The sequence below is a fragment of the Miscanthus floridulus genome, chromosome 16 (genome assembly GCF_019320115.1).
Source record: "Miscanthus floridulus cultivar M001 chromosome 16, ASM1932011v1, whole genome shotgun sequence".
Classification (NCBI taxonomy): Eukaryota; Viridiplantae; Streptophyta; class Magnoliopsida; order Poales; family Poaceae; genus Miscanthus; species Miscanthus floridulus.
Window position 1 is genome coordinate 3,804,817 of NC_089595.1, and position 25,542 is coordinate 3,830,358.

The following is a 25,542-nucleotide window of genomic DNA, read 5'->3' on the forward strand; positions in this document are numbered from 1 at the left end:
ATCACCGTGCATAGGAGGATATGACATCCATGTATATTATAATAACTCCAAGATGGATAAGAATAAGACATACCCGGAGGACACTCCCATGGCATATGCATCACTGGTCCAGGTTGAAACGGCGTTGATGTATGAAAATTCTCCTGCTGCCGATTCAGACCATCAACCTTCTGTCTTGAATATGAACTTGCTTGCCTGAAATTTTTGGACTGACTAGCAACTTTTGCATCTGCTTCTCTTTGGTACTTAGCCAGAAGCTCTTTAAAGGTAAGCTTCGGCTTTTTAAGAGTCTTTGGTTTAACTTCAGTATGCCCCCCAGTGCTTGATGCAATCTTGGTGCTTTCCACAAAAACCTTTGGGTGCTCATCAATAGTAGCCGAATGTTTACAATTTGCAGCAACTGAATTCCCTGTCATTTTAGACATGTCTGAACTATTCAGTTCGGCCATAACTACTGCTTCCGCCTTGGTCAAATAGACAACCGAACTGTCATTGTGGTCATCTGTAGCTGCTGTTTTTCAAGCACTAATACTCATATCTGAAATAAGATGGCTTTGCTCAACTGACGCATGAGCGAGCGAGCCAGTACTTGAATCCGAACAAGACAACACTTGTTCAGCTTTCACTTTTGTTGTACAGTTTGTTTCTTTCTCATCAACATGTACACTAGCCGAAGCATTACTGCCTTCGGCTGTACTGTTTTTTAGCATAGGACTACTATTGACATTAATGTAAGGAATGACTTAGCTACTGTTACTTCTCCCAAAACTAAATCAGATTGTCTATTTTTGCTATTTCTGCTCGTCGACTTCTCAAAATTGATGACAGGATTATTAGAGCAATCTTGAGAGCTTGGGAATTTCAATCGACCTTTATCAATAGCTGATTGTATTTTTCGACGAAATATATTGCAAGCATTGGTGCTATGATCAAATGAATTATGCCATTTACAGTATATACATTCTTCTAAACATTTAATCAATGGCATGACTTGGTGATCAGTTATTCTAATATACTGATTTTCTAACAAAATATCAAATATGTGATCACACAAAGTCATATCAAAAGTGTACTTCATTTTCTTCGGCCGATTCTTTTGTGGAGACGGCTTTAATGCTAAGCAAACAAATGGTTTAGATTTCTCATCTATCCATTCGGCTATACATTTAATTTTATCCAATGTTTTAGAATTGACCATAATACTAGCATCGGCTTCCTCAACGTTTTTCAACCTCGGCTTTGCATTTTTGAATCCAAAATAATTATAGCACATATATCTCATTTGAGACTGAGTGTAAACCGAGTGTAAAACAAGTAAAGCTACCCATGTAAATATGAAATTTGGAGAAAACAATGGGCAAAGCTTTAGCTCTAATAAATTGCTACTATCGGCCTCTCTAGGTTGCTCAATATATTGGCCAATATGTTTTGAAATATTGCTAGTAAGTAAACTACCATTCTCAATCAATATCTCATAATTATTCTTAACAAAATCACTAATGCATGCAGTAATTGCAAATTTATGATCTGATTGAAAAGTAGGTAAATTACTTCTAGATAGTACCTTCTGAGATAAGTTGGAGAAGCGCGGTGGTTGCTCTACTTGAATGATATCTTTCCTTGCCTTATGACTCCCCAACACTATCTCCTTGACTTTAAGATCCCGTGCTCTATCATCTGGATGCATCTTGTCGACCGAATTTTGTTCGGCTTTATGTTGTGCTTCATGAAAATCATCGACTGGGGCACGGAACTCAGATGACAAAACAAAAGGTCCATTGATTCCAATGAAATCAAGCACAGCCACCTTGTTGCGCTTGGAACGTTTTTGCAAAGCTAAGCTTGACTCTTTTGATATGATGGATTCAGAACAAGTATGATTTTGTTCGGCTTTAGTAACAACCGAACTATTGTCCACATCTGTCACTATTATTTTGCCTTTGCTAATTTCATTAAGTAGCAGAGCTTCTTCCTCTTTCTCACTATTAGCCGACAATTTAATAACAGCCGGCCTTAGTTCTTGTGAAAAAACAGATTTTCTTCCCATACTTACAAGACAAGCATCCAAATTCTTCCTAACATCCTTATGTACTTGAGCTATAATAGTTTCCATGGCAGATCTTACCTTTTCATCAAGTTGCCTACTGCTGTTAAGCTCTAAATGTTGCTCTGCTATAGACTGACTAGATGTGGAACCAACTTGTAACACCCGTTGGTCATTAAGATGAGTTTCCGAAAATGAACCATAGGGTATTTCGGCAATTTGGGGTGTTGTAGGAAATACACTGACTCTGTCATGATTTGCAAATGTGGCCGAATCATGTGTGTGTTAGGTATTGCATACGAGGACGAAAACCCAAACGGTAGACCCTCCTCTAGTCTATTAGTATTTGGTATACCAACTGATGGTTCAAAGTAATTGACCGAAACCGCATTATTTCGGTCATACGTATTATCCATCGGCATGAATTGTTGACTAATCAAATGACTTGAATATGTTGCCGATGGAGTAAGAGGTATTTCTTGTTGTGTATTACTAAAATTATTAATACATGAGTGGCTGAAGTCATTAACTGAACCTATCCCACTAATTTGGCCATGTTGGTTAGTCATCGGCATGCTAATTTGTGGTAAGCTATATTGATAACTTGTTACCGATGAACTAAGATGTGAAACATCTTGTTGCAAATTTGCAAAATTATTATGACATGATGCTTCAAAGAAATTGGCCGAATTCATCATGTTAGTTTGGCCTTGCTGACTATACATCGGCATTTGGGATTGCGGCAGTGCCGATGTATGAGAAAACATATATGCATGGTTTGTATGGCTAGGGGCATTATTAATATTAGGGTAAAGTCCAATTTACACCCTCCAACTTTCATTAAAGTCCGGATTTCAACATTAAACTTTAAAACCGGATAACTTTGGCCCTCCAACTCTTAAACCGTTCAACTTTCAATCTTCTGGGCGGTTTTGTGGATGAACAGTAACTTTCGATATTTTCGGGAGGCACCAAAATTTTATATTATTTTTTCGAGCATCTTAACGTCCTCAAATGAAAAAACTCAAAACTACAAAGTTGTAGATCTCATCGAGGTCTATAATTTACATATAAAAATTATCTTCATCCGATATCGTATTGAAGGGTTTTATATTTTTTGAAATTTGAGTCTCATCACGCGACAAAATATGATGCTGAAATTTTATATTATTTTTTCGAGCATCTTAACGTCCTCATATGAAAAAATTTAAAACTATAAAGTTGTAGACCTTATTGAGTTCTACAATTTACATATAAAAATTATCTTCATCCGACATCGTATTGAAGGGTTTTCTATTTTTTGAAATTTGAGTCTCATCACGCGAAATTGTCAGCCAATATTATCCGGTTTTGTAGTTGAGGTTGAAATCCGGACTTTGGTGAAAGTTGGAGGGTGTAAATTGGACTTTACCCTTAATATTAAAAGCATGCATATTATTTGATATAGGATTTTGCATATAATTTTCAGATCCATAATTTGCATATCTAAAACAATTATCTGAATAATTACCAGCCAATACAGTACGTTCATTAAAAGTAGGCCTAGCATGGTTAAATATATCCATCTTAAAGCAAGGTAGGAAAATTGATGACGTACGTACTAGTTGATGTTTCCTCTGGTGCAGTCGCGTAGCACTTTCACTGAAATCAATCTTTCACGCCGCTTCTCTTCACGTCGGGCCGTAAAGTCGTAGGCGTAGATTCACTCTGGCGCAGCTTCCGAGTTGGATTAGAACAGGAACCACGCGAATCAATACAGCCTTTTGCTAAACCACGTATGCAAACCACCGATCAATCAGCATGGAACGGCGCCAATTTTATTGCTGGCTGAATTCCTTAGCAATTCGTGGCGGCGATGATAGACACGAACACACGACCGGCCTTCCTGATTCGTCAATAGACGTCGGGAGAAATAGATGCAATCGGCCTTGAGGCCAGATGCTACGGCGATTACGTGTAAAAATAGGATCAATTTAAGAGTTGGCTAGGTAAAATAATTCGGTCGTAGATAGCCGAATCGATCGAGATCCCTAGCAGAGTCGCCAAATTGTGTTGACGCCGAAAATCAACACAGGAGTCGCCGATGTATAGATTACCTCACTTTCGTAGAAGTGCACACGACTAGTTTTCGAGCAAACTAGTAAAGAGATAACTTCTTCGATTACGGCGAAGAACCACCGGCTGCTTTACGAGCAAGAACAGCAAAGAATGATACTCCGATGACGCCGGAGCACGCGGCTTGTTTGCGGGAAGCTAGCAAAGCATGGCTACTGACCTAGATGTGAAAAAGTAGAAGAAAAATAAAATAAAATAATAATATCTCTTGTAGTCCAGCCTGATTCGTTTCCTTGATCCGTCTGGCCCTGCATGGTTGCACCTGGAACATGCGACACGAATAGAAACTGCATCCTTTAGCGAAAGGATTAATCCGTGAAAAGCCTTTGCATGATCTCCTTTTCCGTTTCTATATTGCTTTCTTTTCTTCACACGTGCACTCCAGCGGGCATCCAATAAATTGGCGTCCGACCTCCATGTTGTGCATATTCTTGATCTGTAGCATGCCAACTAATTGAGACTAATTATCAATAACCTATATAATGTGGCCAATCATACTCTCCAGCCAAATTACACTATCAACACCAGCACAAATATATAAGCTCTAGTTACGAAGCTGTGCTGCACTGCTGCCTGCAGGAGCCACAGCCATCCACCGAGCTTGCGAACATGGAGCTAGCGGTGAGGGCGATGGGGAGCCTGCTGCCCAAGCTGGGCGAGCTGCTCAAGGTAGAGTATGGCCTGCAGAAGGGCGTGAAGAAGAAGGTTGAGACTCTCTCACGGGAGCTCCAAGCCGTGCACGCCGTCCTCCGCGAGATCAAGGAGGCATCCTACGACATGGAAGACATCGTCGACACATTCCTACTGCACATTGATAGCCCTAAACCTGCTGATCCAAACATGCTCATGCGCCTCCGAAGGAAGGTGGGTACACTCTTCAAGAAAAGCAAGGCTCGCCGGACCATCTCTAGCAAGATCCAAGAAATCTACAAGAAGCTTGAGGAGTTGGCAGCAAGGCGTGACAGGTACAAAACAGTCGACAGCGTTGTCACCAAGCGAGCAATGACCATCGACCCTTGTATCTTGAATCTATACAAGAGTGCAACAGAGCTTGTTGGCATTGAGGGACCAAAGGATGAGCTCATAGATATGCTGTCCCTAGGGGATGACGACGGTGATGTGCCTGATAATAAGAAGATGAAGATAGTCTCTGTTGTTGGATTTGGAGGATTGGGCAAGACTACGCTTACAAAAGTTGTCTATGACCGGCTTAAATCACATTTCAAATGGCATGCTTTTATTCCAGTGGGTCGAAACCCTGACATCAAGAAAGTCCTTAGAGACATTCTCTTTGGCCTTGATAAGGAAAAGTTCATGAATTTCAATATGACGATGTTGGATGAAAAGCAACTCATGGACGAACTCAAGGAATTCATCAATAAAAAGAGGTACGAGTTTAATCACTTGACTCAATGCTGGTCACTGCATACAAACTTTTAACTATATTTCAGATTTTCAGTAAGTACAAAGCCGTAGAATTCTTTCCTTATATGTTCTTTATTTTATATATTACATTAAGGCTGGAAGGAGCTGGCATGTTCCACTTCAAGTCTATAGGTATAGTAATCAAGGATCCATACACAATTGATTTGAAAGAGCCATAAAGAAGTCAATTTGTATTTTCAGCAGCAAGCATAAACGGTTGTATAAAATACAAATATACAGCCACCTGTTCTTTTTTATGGTCGATAATGCCACTGCTCTGTTCTTTATATGCTTTCGCATTTTAATTTCCAACTCATGAAGGCAACTGCGCTGTCATGTGAACGTGTAGGTGCTTCATTGTCATTGATGATATATGGGACAAGGATTAATGGGAATTAATCAGATGCGCTCTGCAAGAAAGTAACTATGCAAGTAGATTTATCATAACTACTCGTATTTCTAAAGTTGCCACACAGGCAGATGAAGTTTACAAAATAAAGCCACTTTCTCGTGATAACTCTGAAAAATTATTGTTTGCAAGAATATCTGACAGTGAAGGGAAGTATCTTGGTAGCCCATCAATTGAGGCATGTGAAATTTTTTTGAAGAAATGCAGCGGTGTGCCATTAGCTATCATTACAATAGCTAGTCTATTGGCAAGTAGACCAGGGGAGGACTGGTCTGAGGTCTACAGCTCTATTGGATTTGGGCATGAAAACAGTGATGATGTCACTAATACTAGAAGGATATTATCTTTTAGCTACTATGATCTGCCTTCACATCTAAAGGCTTGCTTATTGTATCTAGGCATATTTCCAGAAGATGATGTGATAGAGAAAAATAGTTTGATATGGAAGTGGATAGCTGAAGGTTTCATCACTGAGGAAGAAGCAGCCGCAGCAGGGGTCGGATTATTTCAGCTCGGGGAAAGGTGCTTCAATGAATTGGTAAATAGAAGCATGATCCAACCACAGGAGACACAGTATGAAGGGTACGTTGATGCATGCTCTGTTCATGATATGGTTCTTGATTTGATACATCATTTATCGAGTCAAGAAAATTTTGTAACTGTATTGAATGGTGGTGAGCGACAGAAACTTCAGGGAAGCATTTCTCGCAGGTTATCCCTATAGTGTGTTAAAGAGCACAACGTTGGTCAGCTGGCTCTGGCTAACATCTCTGTGGAGAAATTGAGATCCATCATCTTTGTCAGTGACTGCGATTTTTGTGCATTATGCCCACGCCTCCCATTTTTACGTGTAGTAGAAATGGTAAAATGTTTTGTTTGTTCAGACTGTTGCAAAAATGTACCGGATCATCTAGGAAGTTTACCTCACTTGAGGTACCTCAGAATAGAGAATATGAGTGACACTCCCACTGAGCTGCCTAGGGAGGTAAGATATCTGATGTTTCTGCAAACACTGGATCTACAGAACAGCTGGATGGAGGAGCTGCCGGAGGTGGTGGGACTTCTGACGCAACTTATTTGCCTACGACTACCAACTCATTTGGGAACAAGAGTGCCGGTAGGTTTGATGGGTATGCTGACTTTATTGCAAATTTGCAAGAGCAGTTTATAGTGCCTAGAAGTGATCAGGATGCTGCAATGCAATTTGTGAAGGAGCTGAGCCAGCTAAAGGAACTGAGGGTGCTCAAGACTACCATTTCCGTTAGAAATGAGAGCATCGAGAGTGCTTTGCTGGAGTCCCTGGGCCATCTGCACAATATCCAGGAACTTCAAATTTCGGGCTCATCTCCAAGTGAGGACTGGGTGATGAGCAGCGATGGAGGATGGGTCTCCTGTCGGCATCTCCGTTTCCTGCATTTGGACTACTTGGTGTTCTCTGGACTGCCGGCGTGGATTAACCTGTCCCTTGCTCCAAAGCTCTCCTATCTGGATGTGAAAGTGGTAGCTCTGAAGGACCAGGACATGGAAACCCTTGCCAAGTTGCCAGAGCTCAGTTGCCTCGTACTGCATTCGAAAAGTGACACCAAGTCAGTAGTTAGCATAAAGATTCGTAACGAAGGTGTTGGCTACTTTCGCAAGTTGAGATTCTTGAAGATATTCGGTCCATCTCTCTGCTTTGATCTGCGCGTCAGCGAGTGCAACAGTAGCAGAGCAACATCTAATACTATCATGCCAAGTCTTGAATCCCTTGAGCTTGGTGTCCATGTGCGGTCCCTAAAAGATGAGAAGCTGCATCTTGGTTTTGACAAACTGCTTGGGTTCAACAATCTCGGAACAAGTTCGCTCCAAAGAGTGATCGCCAAAGTGAACTGTAGAGGTGCCGGTACTCGGCGGGTGGAGGAAGCGGAGGCTGCGTTGAAGCACGCGGCCGCAGTCCATCCAAAACATCCCACACTTGTAAGCCGGAGGGTACATGAAGAAGATATGATGTCTTGCTACCAAGAGGTATGATGAACTGATCATGCATGCATGCATGCGCATTAATATTGTTGACCGAGTAATCCCGAATCCGTGCTTTCAAATGCTACTGGCTCTCTGATTAACTATTGCTTCCTAAATTGCTCTGTCCTGTCTTTTCTTTATAATAGTCCCAATAAAATGTTTATCTCTACAGTACCTACGTTGGTTATTCAAGCGGTACAGGACTACAGGTCCTAGGTACTCCCCCCTACTATTGTACCTGAACTCAATCTAGCTTGCTGCTGCCAGTTTCTCTTCTTTTAGTCATTATTAGTCCAAGCTCAATCTGGTTCTCCTATACAGTATTGTGGACAAGGGCAATACCCTCCATTTCAAATTATAAGTTGTTCTGACGTTTCGAAATACATAGTTTTGCTATGCGCCAATATATAACATTATGTTTAGATATATATATTAAAAACCAGAACGACATATCTATACCCAAAACATGTAACAAGGGCATGCCCATATAAAAAGTAAAAAAAGATCCCGTTTATCTTGTTCTCAGTTGCATGCATGTATTGTAGCGCCTTGGCCCACACGTATAATTTTTCTAATGGCTATTGCCTGGTCTTATTAAGCTTATTACTATTCCCTCCATTCCAAATTATAAGTCATTCTAACTTTTTTAGAGAGTCAAATCATCTCCCAAATTTATTTAATAAAATAATAACATTTATGATACTAAATAAGTATAATTAAATTTTCTATTAATTATATTTTTATAGTATAACTATTTGATGTCATAAATCTTTATAATTTTTTATAATTTTGATCAAACTTAAGATGCATTGACTCTCCAAAAAAGTTAGAATGACTTATAATTTGGGATGGTGTACCCACCTTTCTACTTCCACAGTGGTAAAGTAGGCGATAAGTTTCCTTCTTTATTGATTTTCCATCCCCTTGTGGACGCAAAAAAAAGAATAGTATGGATTTTCCATCACAGGAGTTGTCTCACAAATGCCATAGTCCACCAACTTGTCAGTCGCGTTGCGTGGCTCACGCTAGATTCATTCAAGATGATTTGATATCCAATAGACTAGTGACCCAGATTTTGACATATAGAAAAATACCAGAAATTAAAATTATGAAGTGTTATGCCTAACTACTAAAACTGAAGGACCGTAAAAATGTAAGGAAAATGACTCAGTTTTGGAATGTGTATAGGGCCATGTGTATATTGTGTTCCTATGACGACGGGGAACTCACGAGTGGCCAGCTGAGTGTGCATGTGCTTTTTTTTCCTCCTAGTTCAATATATTTAGGGCGCGTTTAGTTCCCAAATTTTTTTGGATTTGGCTACGGTTTGGCTACTGTAGCACTTTCGTTTGTATTTGGTAATTAGTATCTAATTATGGACTAATTAGGTTCGAAAGTTTCGTCTCACGATTTCTCACCTAACTGTGCAATTAGTTTTGTTTTTCATCTACATTTAGTACTCCATGCATGTGCCGTAAGATTCGATGTGACACTTTAGGTTAAAAATTTTTGGAATCTAAACAGGGCCTTATTTCCTAACCGTATCAAACAAATGGTAGGCATGTATGGAAATGAGCAGAGTCCCTGAGTTAGTAACCAAGGCATGGAAGTTGGCGGACATCATTGGCTCAGGACATATTCAAATACTACGTATGCCAGATCTAGAAGCATCCTCAAGCAAAGTATGTTCAACAACGTTTGCATGTACATCTTCTATAATATCACACAGCAGTATCTGTTGATATTCTTATGATTTTCGTGACATAGCACACGCCAAACAGTTCGGTAGAATTTACGATTGTTATTGTCACATTCAGAGCAATATACAGTTCTGATAAGCATTGTGTTTATTTGTTTTCTTCATAGGTTATCCGCTTGCTGTACACAGATAACGGGGTGGCCCTTGTGGCTCTCAGCTCCAATGCTGTTCATAAGGTGTGGAAATGGGAGTGCAGTGACAAGAATCCACGTGCCAAGGTTAGGCAGGACAACTGGCTTATTTTGATTTCAACACTGCTGTTCAGTTTGGTTGTTTTCTAAAAACCATCCATCACTACTTTTCACTAGTCATCTGTCGGTACATAGTACCCGGGGTACCCCGTAAGAGAGAAGATCTAGTTCGACTAGGATTCCTCCCATATAATCCTAATAGTAATGCTATAAGGTTCGCAAAAACGTCATTAAACGTCGATTAATCGAGTTTAAACGTTAAACGGAGGCCCAGCGTCTCGTTTAGGGGGTAGACGCTCAGGCTGTGTTTAGTTCGCGAAATGAAAATTTTTGGATGTCACATCGGATGTTTCGGGGATGTCGAAAGGGGTTTTCGGATACTAATAAAAAAACTAATTACATAGCTCGTCTGGAAACTGCGAGACGAATTTATTAAGCCTAATTAATCCATCATTAGCACATGTTAGTTATTTTAGTACTTATGGCTAATCATGGACTAATTAGTCTTAAAACATTCGTCTCGCGATTTCCAACCAAACTGTGCAATTAGTTTTTTTTGTCTATATTTAATACTCCATGCATGTGCCGCAAGATTCGATGTGATAGTTTGGGGTGAAAATTTTTTGGAAACAAACCAGGCATCAATTAAACGCTGGGCGCGCCTAGGCGCTCGTCTACACGCGCATCAGAGATTAAACGGCGCTGAATCGGAGAAAAACCAGGGCTACGCACTGGAAATCGCGCGGCTCGCGCGGGCTGGAAAGCGCGCGGCGCGAGGGCGGGAAGCGCGCCTACCCGTGGGAAAGAAGCGCGCCTGCGCGCGGGAAAGAGCAGGCGGGCCTGAGCGGGAGCAGAAGTCGCCGAAGCTGCCCTTCTTCCCCTCCGCCTCGATGCGGTTCGACCGAACGACAAGGTCGATTCCTCCACCCACCGCGCCACCACTCTGCTCTCTCCCCCTGCCGCTCCTCCGCTTGGATTCCTAGGTTTCCCCTCCAACGACGCTTACTCCTTCCCCGCACGTCGATCCTCCGCGCTGGCGTAGGTTCCTCCTTGCGCGTCAGACTGAGGACGAGCGAGACAGCGAGTTAGCCGGGGTGCCCTGCCGGCTTCATCCACCCGTCCGGCGAGGCGACAACGCCATGACGGCGACCGCCGGCCCACGCCCCTCCGCCTGCAACGGGACGTTGCCGTCCCCTCCGCCTGACGGGGTCGTCGCCTGCAACAGAGGGCAGGCCGCAGGCGCAGGAGTCGACTTCGCGTAGGCCGTTGCAGACGCAGGGGTCGGCGGCGGCGGCAAAGCCCCTCGGTCCTTCTCTCCAGGTGCTCCCACGGTCTCCCCCCATCTTCCCATGGTCTGTAGTTTTGATTTCTGCATGTGAATCACTCAATCGATGAATTGGATTGGGGATTTAGGGTTAAGATTGAATGTGTACTGCCTATCTGCCTCTGTTGGTCCTTATTATGCTACTCTTGTTCTTGGATTGGGATTAGGATGTCGACGTCCGAAGCTGCAGCTGCTGCTGGGACTACGGCAGCGGCTCCAGAAGCCGCCGAGGTTGCCAACCACCTGAAGAGGAAGTCATCTGATATAGGCTAGGAGTAGGGGCGTCTCTGTGATCCCAATGACAAGAACAGAGTCAAGTGTCGTCTTTGTGGACAAGAGAGCACAGCAGGAATTTATCGCCTTAAGCAGCATCTTGCTCATGTTGGCACATCTATTGTTAAGTGCCCAAAAGTAAGTGAGGAAATTAAGCAGAAGTGCAAGAAGAATCTTGATGAAACAGCAAAGAAGAAGAAAGATAAGCAGCAACATGATAAAGAGGTTAGGGAGAATGTGCAACTTGCAACAACTGAAGAGGAAGTGATAGAAGTTGAGTCACTTGCTGGAAGCTCAAGTACACCTCGCAAGCTAGGACCCATCGACAAATTTACACGTCCCATTGATCCCAAATTAAGCAGTGCTGAAGCTAAGAGGCAACAAAACATAAATGATGCACTTTGGAAAGAGAGAACACACCAAGTGCAGCAATATGTTGCTAGATGGGTGTATACACATGGTATGTTATGTACTCAAGTAATTTACCAATCCTTATTGCTGCAGCCTTCATACTTGTTGTTCCAATCCATGCATTATTAGTTGCTGGAATTTTAATTTTCTGCACCAATCTATTTTGCAGCTATTCCATTCAATGCTTGTGATAATGATGAGTTCAAGGAAATGGTTGAAGCTATTGGTCAATTTGGTCCTGGTTTCCAACCTCCAGGATAGCATGATCTTCGGGGTAAATTGTTGGAAGAGGAGCATGCAAGAACCAAGAGCTTGCTACAAGACCGTGAAGATGAGAAGATTAAGCATGGATGCTCCATTATGACTGATGCTTGGACAGATATGAAGAGAAGAAGTATTATAAACTTGTGCACAAATACTAGTGAGAGAACAACTTTTATCAAGTCAAAGGAGATGTCAGATCAGTCACACACTAGTGAGGTTATATATGAGCTGGTTGACAAGGCAATTGAGGATGTAGGTGCTGACAATGTCGTGCAGATTGTGACAGATAATGCTTCTAACAACATGGGAGCAAAGGCATTGCTGCATCTCAAGAGGCCAAACATATTTTGGACTTCTTGTGCAACTCATACCATCAATTTGATGCTGCAAGGTATTAGCAACGTTCCAAATTTCAAGAAGACAATTGATCTAGCAAAATCATTCACTATCTTTGTCTATGGTCACCATCGAACCTTGGCCTGTTTGAGGTCCTTCACCTTGAAGAGAGAAATCATAAGGCCAGGGGTAACCAGATTTGCTACAGCCTATCTTACACTGCAAAGTATGATGGAAAAGAAGGATTATCTAAGGAATATTGTCGTTGACTCCAAGTGGTATGACTTACCTGATGTGAAGACCAAGAAGGGCAAGGATGCTACAGCCACGGTGTTGAACATTCATTTTTGGAAAGATGTGTCCCTTTGTTTGAAGATCTTTGAGCCCTTGGTGAAAGTTCTACGTTTGGTTGATGGGGATGTGAAGCCATCTATGGGTTATGTGTATGGAGAACTTCTCAAGGCAAAGAGGGAGATCAAGGAGGCCTTTGGAAATGTGGAAAAGAACTACAGAGAAGTGATGGCTATTGTTGACAAGAAGATGAAAGATAGGCTTGATTCTCCATTGCATGTGGCTGCATATATGCTGAATCCATACTATAGTTATAGCAATCCAGCAATCTTCTCTGATTCAATTGTAGTGGAAAAATTCATGCAATGTGTGGAGACCTTTTATCATGGTGAGGAGGATGATAAGGAATATAGGGCTATTAATGAGGACTTGGAAAAATTCCAAAAGAGACATGGATCCTTCTCAAAGAAGATGGCAAGGAGTTGTGAACGCTTTGAGTTCAATCTAGGTATGGTCACTACTTAGTAGTGTTATTACTTAGTACTTACTACTAATGTTGCTCTCAGCAGCACAAAAATAAAAAAACACACACAAACGATCAATCATGTTTAATCTACGTTTAATCTTCCTAGGCGCTAGTCAGTAGGCTAACGCCTGCCTAGCGCCTAGCGTTTTCTTGAACCTTGAGTGCTATCATGTAATCCTACTAGGACTCTATATTGTAAACCGACTAGGACTCTTGCATCCTGGACTATATAAAGGAGGGCAAGGCTCACTAAATCGGGAGATGAGACAATAGGAACAGACCTCACGGTCTAAACCCTGTAAACAGACTAGAAAAACACGATCATAACAATCAATCCAATGCAAAGGCTAACGTCGACTGGACATAAAGGCTATTACTCGCTCACGAGGGCCCGAACCAGTATAAATCGACTGTCTCTTGCGTTAATCGTCGAGTTCAGCATACGCCGAAGCCCGAACAACTGTCCTGGGTATCCCCGTGGCAGGCTATCGGTGGTAAAACATCGATAGCTGGCGCGCCAGGTAGGGGCTTTTGGCGGATTTGCATCCAAAAGCTCGACGGACCTCGACATCATGATCTTCTCGATGGGGTCATCCTTCATCTTCGGATCATGGATCTGCGAGGCAGACGACGAAGTCAAGCTCCAAGGTCATCTCCTCGAAGATTCGGCTCACCATGAAGACCTCGCTATTTTGACAACTACGACAGATCAACTATCTAGAAGATTCGCGTGGCTCGCAATGTCTGTTCCGACTCGGATTTCGTGAGTAATCAACTCCAACTCGGACTCTGCCTCGGCATCCAACTCAAAGTCCAATTGGAGTTCTTTCCATGACAAACCAAGTTCTTTTCCGATGGGGCTCTGGAACACAGCATCAACCTATCAAGAATTCAACTCGAGATTCCTTCAGAATTCCTTCAAGAAGTCGGGTCCTTTCCCATTTGGACTCCATAACATGGCAACATCTTATCAAGCGCTACTCCAAGGATCAACCAGTCCGGTGCGAAGGGTGCCACTGATAGGAGCTCAGGAAGGCCTCGTACTGACTATAACATCTCAAGACTATATCGTCCACTAGCCAGGCTCTATTCCTGAGGATGACAGTACCCGGCTAGTTGGCACGACAACAATTCTACCCTACCAAGAAGGAGATTCAATCTACGACACTGAAGTCTCTACTAAAGTTCTCAACAACTCTAATAGTATGGAAACTGGCATCAACAACAGAACGCTTCATACTCGAGAAGTATTCATGGTTCGTCATCCCCGATCACCATTGGTCCCTCCAGAAGCACCCGACATCAGGTCATCAGATGAATCCAAATCCAATATATCGCCCTTTGCTCAGGGACATGATAGTGAAATTGACAGCCAGAAACAAGCCAGAGAGAGGAGGAACAAGACAAAGCAGGGACGCCGACGCCGCGTCCGGCAGCGCAAGGAAGCCTGGGTCAGATATGAATCTAATCTGGCCGAGTAGAATAGAAGAAAATCAGAGCAAGAAGCCAAAGAAAGACGCGCGGCCGGGAGAACACACAACTCTCCATACACCAAAATTCAAGAATTGGCTGAAGAACTCGAAGCTATCTCTCATCCCAACAAGGAGCAAGAACGCCTTAGAGAAATTCTTCGATCAACAGCTCTACAGATATGGGGTGGAAGGACCAATTCAAAACAACCCGCTAGCTCAGTTTCACAGAGGTAGGATAACCAAAGTCAACGGAGATCAGCTTTTGACAGGCTAGGTCCAAATGGGAGTAGCAACAAAGGAAGCAGGGGAGACCAGAATCAAAGCATCCGGGTTGAACGAACAAGGGAAAACAGAACCAGACCTCCTATTCCTTCAAGTCCTCAAAACTACTCGCACCGAATCAACAACTGGCAGGAAGGTGGAGCTGAATCTGAATACAGAGAAGCTGGAGTACCCGATAGGTTCCCTTGTTTTGCAAATCGACTTCTTTCAGTACGGCTACCTTACAAATTCAAGCCTTCCGACCACTCCAAATATGATGGCAAGACCGAACCTAAGCAATGGCTTAGGATCTACTCTTAGTCAATCAAACTATCTGGTGGTGATGACGACATCAAAGCACTCTTCTTCCCCGTGGAATTGGAAGGCATGCCGCTCTAATGGTTTGACAAGCTGAGCCCTGGATCAATCAGGGGCTGGGAAGACTTGCTGAGAGCCTTTTGTGAAAATTTCGCAAGCATCGTCACGCACCGTATCACTCATGCGGAACTAAAAGGACTCAAACGGAAAGGAAGTGAAAGTCTCAAGGACTATTATTGACGGTTTGGTGATTCACGACATCACCGAATGAGAAGTCATTGAGGCCTTCTCCTACGGAATTCTAGCCAAGTGGCAATTCCAAGATTTCTGCAAAGAGAACCCACGAAGTAATGAAGAATTCAAACGCACAGTGGAAAAGATGATCACTGCAGAGGAAAAGACCCAAGAAAGATTTCTAGATCGAAACAACCAGGACAATTCTGACAAACAAAACCATCAAAACATCTAAATACTCATCTGAGTACCACATCAAACCGTCAGCAATGACCACGACGACAACTCAGCTACTTCGCTGAGATCCTCAATAAACTACTTTGACTACTAATTGCACCCAAAGCACCAGTCGGAAATGAGTCCCGAGTGCCTCAATGCACCAGCCGGGGATGAATTCCAAATACCTCGACGAAGATAACATGGACGCTTACCGCGCTGAAGAATGCAAGCTCGAGAAAGACTTTCAAGACCTAGAAATTCTACATGTCCTATGCGACTCAAAAGTTGCCGTAGACATCCTTGCCAAGCTCGGATCGGACAGGGTGAAGGTCCCACCTGGGGTATTCATGGAGTTGTCAGCTCCCTCTATCAAATAACCCGGTGTGATAACCCCTGAACTCCTAGCTCCAACCACTCAGATCATGGTCGTCGCTCCAGCGTAGACACAAGTATTCATCAATTATATCAAAGAACTCGAATCGAACAGGGTGAACGTCCCACCTGGAGTGTTCGTAGAGGAGTTGTCAGTTCCCTCTATCAAACAACTCGATGCGATAACCCCCACTAGTAGAGAACAGACCTTTGATCCTCGGCCAAAATGGGCTCTAGTCCTGGCATTTTTTGCGCCCGGGACTAGAGATACCTTTAGTCCCGGTTGGTGGCTCCAACCGGGACTAAAGGTCCCTCTCAACGGCTACTGCGCCAGATAGAGGTGGCAGGAACCTTTAGTCCCGGTTGGAGCCATCAACCGGGACTAAAGGTAGACGTTTACTCCCAGTTGGTGGCTCCAACCGGGACTAAAGGTCCCTGCCACCTCTTTCTGGCGCAGTAGCCGTTGGGAGGGACCTTTAGTCCCAGTTAGAGCCACCAACCGGGACTAAAGGTCCCCCTTTATATCCCGGCCATCTCCTTCTTCCTCCTCGAGCCCGAGCTCAGCACATTTTGAAGCTCACTACACTAGTGTTCTTGCTTCCTCCCTCCATTGTTCCTCCATCCATTCTTCGATTCCTCCGTCGATTTCTTCGATTCCTCCGTCGATTCTTCAGTTGTAAAGGTTACCAATCTCATACTCTCATTTTTCATCATTGTCTTATCTCATTTTGTTCACTATATATATATGGTTCTTTATTGTGGGTTTTTTTCATTTGTAAGCAATTTGAGCTCAAAATCACTTTAAGCTTGCATATTTACATGAACGAAGGTTAAAGTAGCTAGTTGAACTTGCGGACCGTGTTCATCTCGGCGAGCATGTTCTCTGCCAAGCGGTAACGGACGTCAAGGAGGAGCTTTGATTCTATGAGGGAGAGCGGCAATGGTCGTGGAAGACCGTGTTCCCTTCCTCGTAGAATCGGAGCTCTTCTGTGGCCAAGTACGGTGCCGTCCGGTGGAGAAATGCTCGCCGAGATGATCACGTAAGCAAGGTCAACTAGTACGGATGGTTATTTATTCACACGTCCTGATATCATCGCAGTAGTCTGTCAATCACCGTACCCAAACGTAGTATATATATAAATATAAACGATAATCGATTGTTATGTGTACACTCCCATTCTTCTGTTAATTTGCGGAAATATCATGTGAATTACTTACCTGCCATAGTAAAAGACGAGAACACAATGACCATGGCCACGGCCATGAAAACTGCCAACGACACAACACTAGCAACTTTCTCGGCAAGCAGAGTAGTGTTAAACGCTCTGGAAACCTTTAAACTTCAAGCTTGCATATTTACATGAAGGAAGGTTAAAGTAGCTATTAAAAACTAGTATTCACTGTTCATTTGTAGCATGCATAGCACACTTCATTGTTTAGAGATATAGAGAATTTTAGAGTTTTTTTAATTTTATTTGTTTATAAAATGAGAAATTTATAGTGTATTAAAAAATGAGTATAGAGAGTAGATGACAACTGCTTCTGGGTCCTCGGCCTCTCATGGGTTTCCAAAGCGACTTAGGCCGGGCCTCCCACTCATTGCATGCGACAAGTGTTGTGATGAGACAAAGATTGTGATGGAGTACCGAGTGAAGAAGGAGGGTCCCAACAAGGGTCGCATTTTCTACAAGTGTCCGGATCGCAATGTGAGTTATTTTATCGTATTTAATGACTATGGTTAGTTTATACCTATTTTCATGATGGTTGTGATTAAAGTTCTAATTTTCTGTTTTAATTTCAGTGGGATGGCACTGGATGTTCAGGCTTCTACTGGGAGGAAGAGTATGTTGAACTCGTGCAAAAATATCTTGCACAACAGGCAGATATGGCGGCTAATGAGGCAGTGATCTAGCCGAAGAAGCCCAAAGATGTTGAACAAATGGGGGATCTGTCTGTTTTAGATGGGATTGGTCGTGAAATCCTTGTGCTGCTGAAGTGCATTTTAGCTTTAGTGTTTTTAGTGGTAGTTGGGATTGTCTACATTGTAGCGATGATTTCTTAAATTTATAGCTTTTGTGGTGGTATGCATGTTGTATAATTAACTAATTATGTTCTAAGTTTTAATACGATATTTATGTCATGTAATGCAGATGAGTCGGCATTGGATGTACAATGCTGATCGTCGCTCCCAAGAGTTCATGGATGGCGTGCATTCTTTGTTACGTGCGGCCGAGGCAAACAAACGCGATGGTTTCATGTGCTGCCCATGTGCCGTATGTAAGAATACGGTGGAATATCCTTGCTCAAGGACTCTTCATTCACACTTGTTCAAGTCGGGTTTCATGCCAAACTATATTTGTTGGACGAAGCACGGAGAAATCCGGCTGTTGTAATGGAAGAAGGTGAAGAAGAACAATGGGACGACAATGATATTATTCCGATGGTGCGTGCTTCAATGATACTGCAATGGGAGAAGCTGAAGAAGAGGTAGCCGTAGAAGATGAGTCTGCTGATGATCTTTGTCAGGTCATTCGTGACGCACAAAGAGAATGTGAAAGTGAAAAGGAGAAGATCAAGTTCGAGCGGATGCTAGAAGATCACAAGAAATTGTTGTACCCAACTTATGATGCAGGGCAGAAAAAGTTGGGAACCACACTAGAATTGCTGCAATGGAAGGCAAAGAATGGTGTATCTGACAAGGGATTTGGAGAGTTACTAAAAATCCAAAAGAAGATGCTTCCGAAGGACAATGAATTGCCCGCCACTACCTACGAAGCAAAACAAGTTGTCTGTCCTATGGGGCTAGAAATCGAGAAGATACATGCATGTCCTAATGACTGCATCCTCTACCGTGGCAAAGAGTATGAGAAATTGGATGCATGCCCAGTATGCCATGCATCGCGGTATAAGATCAGGCGAGATGACCCTTGTGATGTTGAGGGCGAACGTCCGCGGAAGAAAATCCCTGCCAATGTTATGTGGTATGCTCCTATAATACCATGCTTGAAACGTCTGTTCAGAAACAAAGAACATGCAAAATTGTTGCGATGGCACAAAGAAGACCGTAAGGTAGACAATATGTTGAGACACCCTGCTGATGGGTCCTAGTGGAGAGCAATCGACAGAGAATTCCTGGAGTTTGCAAATGACGTAAGAAACTTAAGGTTTGCTTTAAGTACAGATGGTATCAATCCTTTTAGGAGAGCAGAACAGTAGTCATAGCACTTGGCCTGTTACTCTAAGTATCTACAACCTTCCTCCTTGGTTATGCATGAAGCAGGAAGTTCATTATGATGCCTGTGCTCATCCAAGGCCCGAAGCAACCTGGCAATGACATCGATGTGTACCTGAGACCACTTATTGACGAACTTCTCATTTTGTGGAATAAAGAAGGTGTACGTGTGTGGGATGAGTACAAACAGGAACACTTTGATCTGCGAGCATTGTTGTTCGTAACAATCAATGATTGGCCTGCTCTAAGTAATCTTTCAGGACAGTCAAACAAGGGATATAATGCATGCACACACTGCTTCGGTGATATTAGAGGTGTATTCTTGAAAAAATGTTCGAAAGGTCGTGTACCTTGGCCATCGTCGATTTCTTCCTGCAAATCACCCCGTAAGAAAGAAAGGCAAGCATTTTAAAGGGAAGGCAGACCACCTGACCAAGCCTCACAACTGAACCGGTGAGGATGTACTCGATATGGTCAATGATGTGAAAGTCGTCTTTGGAAAAGGACATGGCAGCCAACCTATTCCGAACGACGCTAACGGTCACGCACCCATGTGGAAGAAGTCCATATTTTGGGAGCTACCCTATTAGCAAGTCCTAGAGGTCCGCAGCTCGATCGACGTGATGCACCTGACGAAGAATCTTTGTGTGAACCTGCTAGGCTTCATGGGTGTGTATGGAAAGCCTAAGGACACATTTGAAGCACGACAGGACCTATGTTGTTTGAGAGAAAGAGACAACCTGCATCCTAGAGAAGACAGATGATGGACGCCATTACTTACGTCCTGCCAGCTACACTCTAAGCAAAGAGGAGAAGGAAATCATGTTTGAATGCTTAAACAACATCAAGGTACCATCTGGATTCTCCTCGAATATAAAGGGTATTATAAATGTGCCAGAGAAGAAATTCTGTAACTTAAAGTCCCATGACTGTCACGTTCTCATGACGCAATTACTTCTCAGTTGCATTAAGAGGAATTCTACCTCCAAATGTACGTCTAGCCACCGTGAAGCTATGTGCATTCCTCAATGCAATTTCTCAGAAGGCAATTGATCCAACTGATCTAGCTAAACTATAGAATGATGTGGTTCAATGTCTCAGTCAGCTTTGAGTTGGTGTTCCCTCCTTCCTTCTTTGATATCATGACACACCTCCTAGTTCACCTAGTCAAGGAGATTTTCATTCTCGGTCCTATGTTCCTACACAACATGTTCCCCTTAGAGAGATTCATGGGAGTCCTAAGAAATATGTTCACAACCGTGCTCGCCTAGAAGGAAGCATCGCCAAGGGCTATGGAACAGAAGAGGTCATTGAGTTCTGTGTTGACTTTATTCCCGACCTTGACTCGATTGGTGTTCCTGAATCGAGACATGAGGGGAGACTAAGCGGAAAGGGGACACTAGGGAGGAAAACATATATTGGTACGGAGGATGATTATTTCAATAAAGCGCACTACACAGTTCTACAGAACTCCTCTTTGGTAGATCCGTATATTGAGACACACAAGGATCTCTTACGATCCGAGTTTCCAGGGAAGACTGAAGCTTGGATTACGCGTAAGCACATGGAAACTTTCGGCGGTTGGTTGCGAAAAAAATGTCAAGGTGATGAGAGCATCCATGAGCAACTGTATTTATTGGCTATGCAACCATCATGGCATATCGTCACATACAAAGGGTACGAGATAAATGGGAACATATTCTACACAGTAGCCCAAGATAAAAGGAGTACCAACCAAAACAGTGGTGTCCGCATAGATGCCACAGACCCGAATGGGAATAAGCAGACATATTATGGCCGCATAGATGAAATATGGGAACTAGAATATGCACCTACTTTGAAGATCCCATTGTTCAAGTGCCAATGGGTCAAGGTGACCGGAGGCGGGGTAACAGTAGACAACGAGTATGGAATGACAACAGTAGACCTTAGTAATATTGGGTACAAAGACGAACCATTCGTCCTTGCCAAGGATGTGAATCAGGTGTTCTATGTCAATGATATGTCTACCAAACCAAAAAGAGGGAAAAACGATAATGACTCAACCAAAGAGCCGAAGCGCCACATAGTTCTTTCAGGGAAAAGAGTCATCGTGGGAATTGAGGACAAGTCGGACATGTTAGAAGATTATGAAAAGGATGACCGAATTCCGCCCTTCAAAGTGAACAAAGACCCTAGCATCTTGGTAAATGATGAGGACACTCCATGGTTACGACGCGATCATAACCAAGGGACATACATAAAGAAGAAGTTCACTGCTGTGCCCACTTGATGATATAGTGATTTAATGTAGCTGTGTTTGAGATATTATGTAATAATTGTGAATTCAGATGTTTATTATGTCATGTTTCAAATTAAATCAATGTTTGATTTGGTGGGATTTCTCTCTCGAAAAGTTAAATTAGGATATTGAGTGATGAAAAATTAAAATATTAACGTTAAAATGATGTGAAAACAAATTTCCTGTCCAAAACCAATAGTTTTAATAATTTTAATTAAACACTACATTTTTGCATTAACGAAATAATAAATATTAGTTACATTATGTTTTATAATTATAACAAAAAATAAAAAAAGTTAGGTTATAGATTTTTCCTATGTGCAATAAAGAAAAAGAAAATCCATATTTTTAACAAAATAATTTTATGCCTTTTATTTAATTTACTATGTATTTAACAAGACTATTGCATTTCTATTAAAAAAATTTGCTCAAAACAGGCGGGAAACGAAACTGCAGCCCACCTTTACTCCCACCCGGGAGTAAAGGTGGGCTGTAGTTTCGTGGCCCGCCAAAAAAAACCTTTGCTCCCGGTGCGTGTTACCAATCGGGAGTAAAGGTATACCCTTACTCCCGGTTGGTAACACGCACCGGAAGTAAAGGACCTTTACTCCCGGCTGGTGGCTGGCACCGGGAGTAAATCTCCCTGGTATATAACCACCAGTGCCTGGCGTAGATCGATCCCCTCCTCTTCTTCCTCGTCGAACACCGTCGCCCTTTCTCTCTTCTTCCTCGCGCCGCCGCCGATTCGTCTTCCCCTGCGCATCAGCCCGCCGCCGTGACACCGGAGCCCTCGCCTCGCCTCGTGTGGCCCTCCACCGCGCGCGCCCGTGCGGCCCTCCACCGCCGACGACCTCGCACCGACGACCTCATGCGGCCCTCCACCGCACGCGCCCGTGCGGCCCTCCACCGCGCCCGCCCGAGGTGAGTTCTCTCGGCTTTCTCTCTCCTAGTGCCTAGGGTTTCGCCATTCAACGGCCAGTCGCGGTATGGGCATGGCGGGGTCGCATGGCCGGCCATGGCGAGGATGATGGCGTGGTGCCGTGGCTTGCTCGTGGCTATGGAGTTTCGCAATTTTTTTTATTTTTTGCCGGTTTGCAATGCTATATATTGACGTTTGTACTGTGTTTTGCAAAAAGAAAAAAAAACATGTGGACATGCATGCATGATATATAATATACTCCTTTTGATCACAGCCCCAGCCCGACGCGCGGGCCACACCCTCCAGCGCATTGACCGCAGCCCCGGCCCAGGCCGCTCCGCGCCGATGACGCCATCCACTGCACCGACACTGCCCCAGCCCGCCTCACGTCGTCGTCGTCAGCACGCCGGCCCGCCTCACGTCTTCGTCGTCAGCACACCGGCCACCGTGTCGACACATATATATACGTCATTTGTATTCATATGCATGTATATATACGTCGCGGAGCACCGCCGCCCTCGTTCGCCCATGCGTTTCTATGTATACGGCGGAGCACCGCCGCCCTCGTTCACCCATGTGTACAAACATATATACGGTCGAGTGGAGCACCTGCCACTCTCGTCACACCGCCCTCCTCTCGCGGCCTAGTCGATCAACATTCGTATTATCGTTATCGTTAACGCTAAACAATCACACTAGGGTGAATTGCGTCGGTGACTAGGGCGAACCGCGTTGTTGATGTCACCGACGTGGTTCGCCCTAGTCACCGACGCAATTTGCCCTCGGCCGTTTATGTATAGCCCTAATTCGCCCTAGTACCGATGCAGTTCGCCCTAGTGTGGCGAATTGCGTCCGTGACCGAGGGGCAAGATTTAATAATGCATATTGTTCGTAGATTTTACGCATGTAAGCAAAGATTTGACGTACTATATATTGGTTTTGTTTTTTGAAGCTAGATGGCCGACCCGAGAAACATGGATGAGGAGGAGTTGATGATGAATTTGATCAACACTGGCACTCAAGTTGCCGGCGATGATGGTGCTAAAAATAACATGCAAGTGGATGCAGATGACGGGAGTCAGTACTTAGCTCTTGAACAAAATGAGCAACAACATATTGGCCAAGTATATATTTTTTATTATTAGCTATATATATTATCATATGTCTTATGTGTGCTCATGACATTAAAAATAATGTTTATGTTTTGTAGCCCTCTGGATCGACATCAACAACTACAACGAAGAGTAAAAATGTTCGAGGTCCCAAAAAGTCCATTGGAGGGCCGCTTCATCATCTCGGAGTTCAATGTGGATACAGGCGAACCGGGGGGGGCAAATAAAACGAAATTCGTGCACCACTGTGGTTACCTTGTAAGGGACCAGCTCCAGATCAGTACCCTGCGAATGGAAGAAGAAGACCAATTGCTCCTCATATCAGTTTTGTCTCCGATCGTGACAAGACGTTAATTTGGAAAGATGTCTTGGCACATTTCACGCTCCAAACAGATGGTTATGATGATATAATAGATGGTGATGAATTGAAGGAGCGAGTTAGGGATTGGGCAATGAAGAAGATGGCCACCCTAGTTTCAGACTTGGAAGAAACACCTATACACGACGTATGTCAAGAAGAACATAGCACCAGATTTCACTGTCCCAGCCCGATCTCAAAGCAGAGGCCCTATTGGGGATGAGTTTGTACAGTACAAGACGTCGGAAGAGGGTGTGAGTCGGGTGATAAAGAACCAACGTAATGCCCAACAGAAGACATACCACCATAACTTGGGATCAGGTGGCTACCCGACTGCCATTAAGAAGTGGAACAAAATGGAAGCAGACCTTCTTGCCAAGGGTATCACACCAGAATCACTCGAGTGGGGAGAGCGTGCAAAGAATTGGTTTTTCGCTCATGGGGGAACACTGGACCAGGAGACAGGGAAGTGCGTTTATGGCGCAAGACTACAAGAAGCAGCAGAAAGATTGTTTTATGCTCAGAGAGCTACTGCTAGTGGTGCGTTCAGGCCCAACAGAGAGAAGGATGAACTGACATACGCCATCGGGACTATTGAACACGGTGGCCGAACTAGAGGCAAAGGAAGTGTCTCGTGGGAGCATGGATTCCCTCAGGACAGACCTTCCTACAGAAGCCGCCAGAGAAAGAAGGAAGAAGAGGCACAGCGGCTCTAGAGGTTGGAGGAAGCGGTGCGTGAAGCACAGGAGCGGGAAAAAAACCTTGAAGCGAGAATGCAGGAGGAAATCAGAAGGCAAGTGCAAATAGCAGTGAGTGCAAGCAAGCAGGCATCAGAGCCAGGAATCAACATTAGCCAATCTGTTCAGTTGAAAAGCAGCTGTGCTTCCACGGAGATACCAAATCAAGGGGACACAGGACTGCGCTTCCCTGTGGATGACATCACTGAACCTTGTACATCGTGTGAGCTACACATTCCGAAGGGGAATTCCACAATCAAGGTGGCTATCGGTCTTGTTAATCCTATCGACCGAACCAAGACACCAAGGATTCATGGGAATATAATCCAAGAAGGATATGCTACCATCTCGGTAGATAAAGCTGAAAAAGGTTTTAGTGATTTGCCTCTTGACATTCCTGGAGGTGATGGCGAGAAGACTCTAGGAGAAGCAGAGAAGACATTCATTCTATGGCGCAAGCGCTACATCATCATTCCCGGGATGTCGCCTCCACCTCCTCCTAAACTACCTCACCATAGGTGCGGATGAAAACAATACATCATTAATTTATATTGGCTTAAATAATTAACAATCTGCTCATAATAATATGTCATTCCTTTTTTTGTAGCAGATCCTCCCCCAACCTAAATCCAATTGTTCAATCGCCAGATCATCATAG

General features: G+C 43.6%; 1 pseudogene; it reads left to right on the top strand.

Annotated features, from left to right (window-relative positions):
- The first annotated feature begins 4,936 nt into the window (after positions 1–4,936).
- Positions 4,937–25,542, top strand: part of LOC136510167 (toMV resistance protein Tm-2(2)-like) — a 35,829-nt pseudogene continuing 15,223 nt past the window's right edge.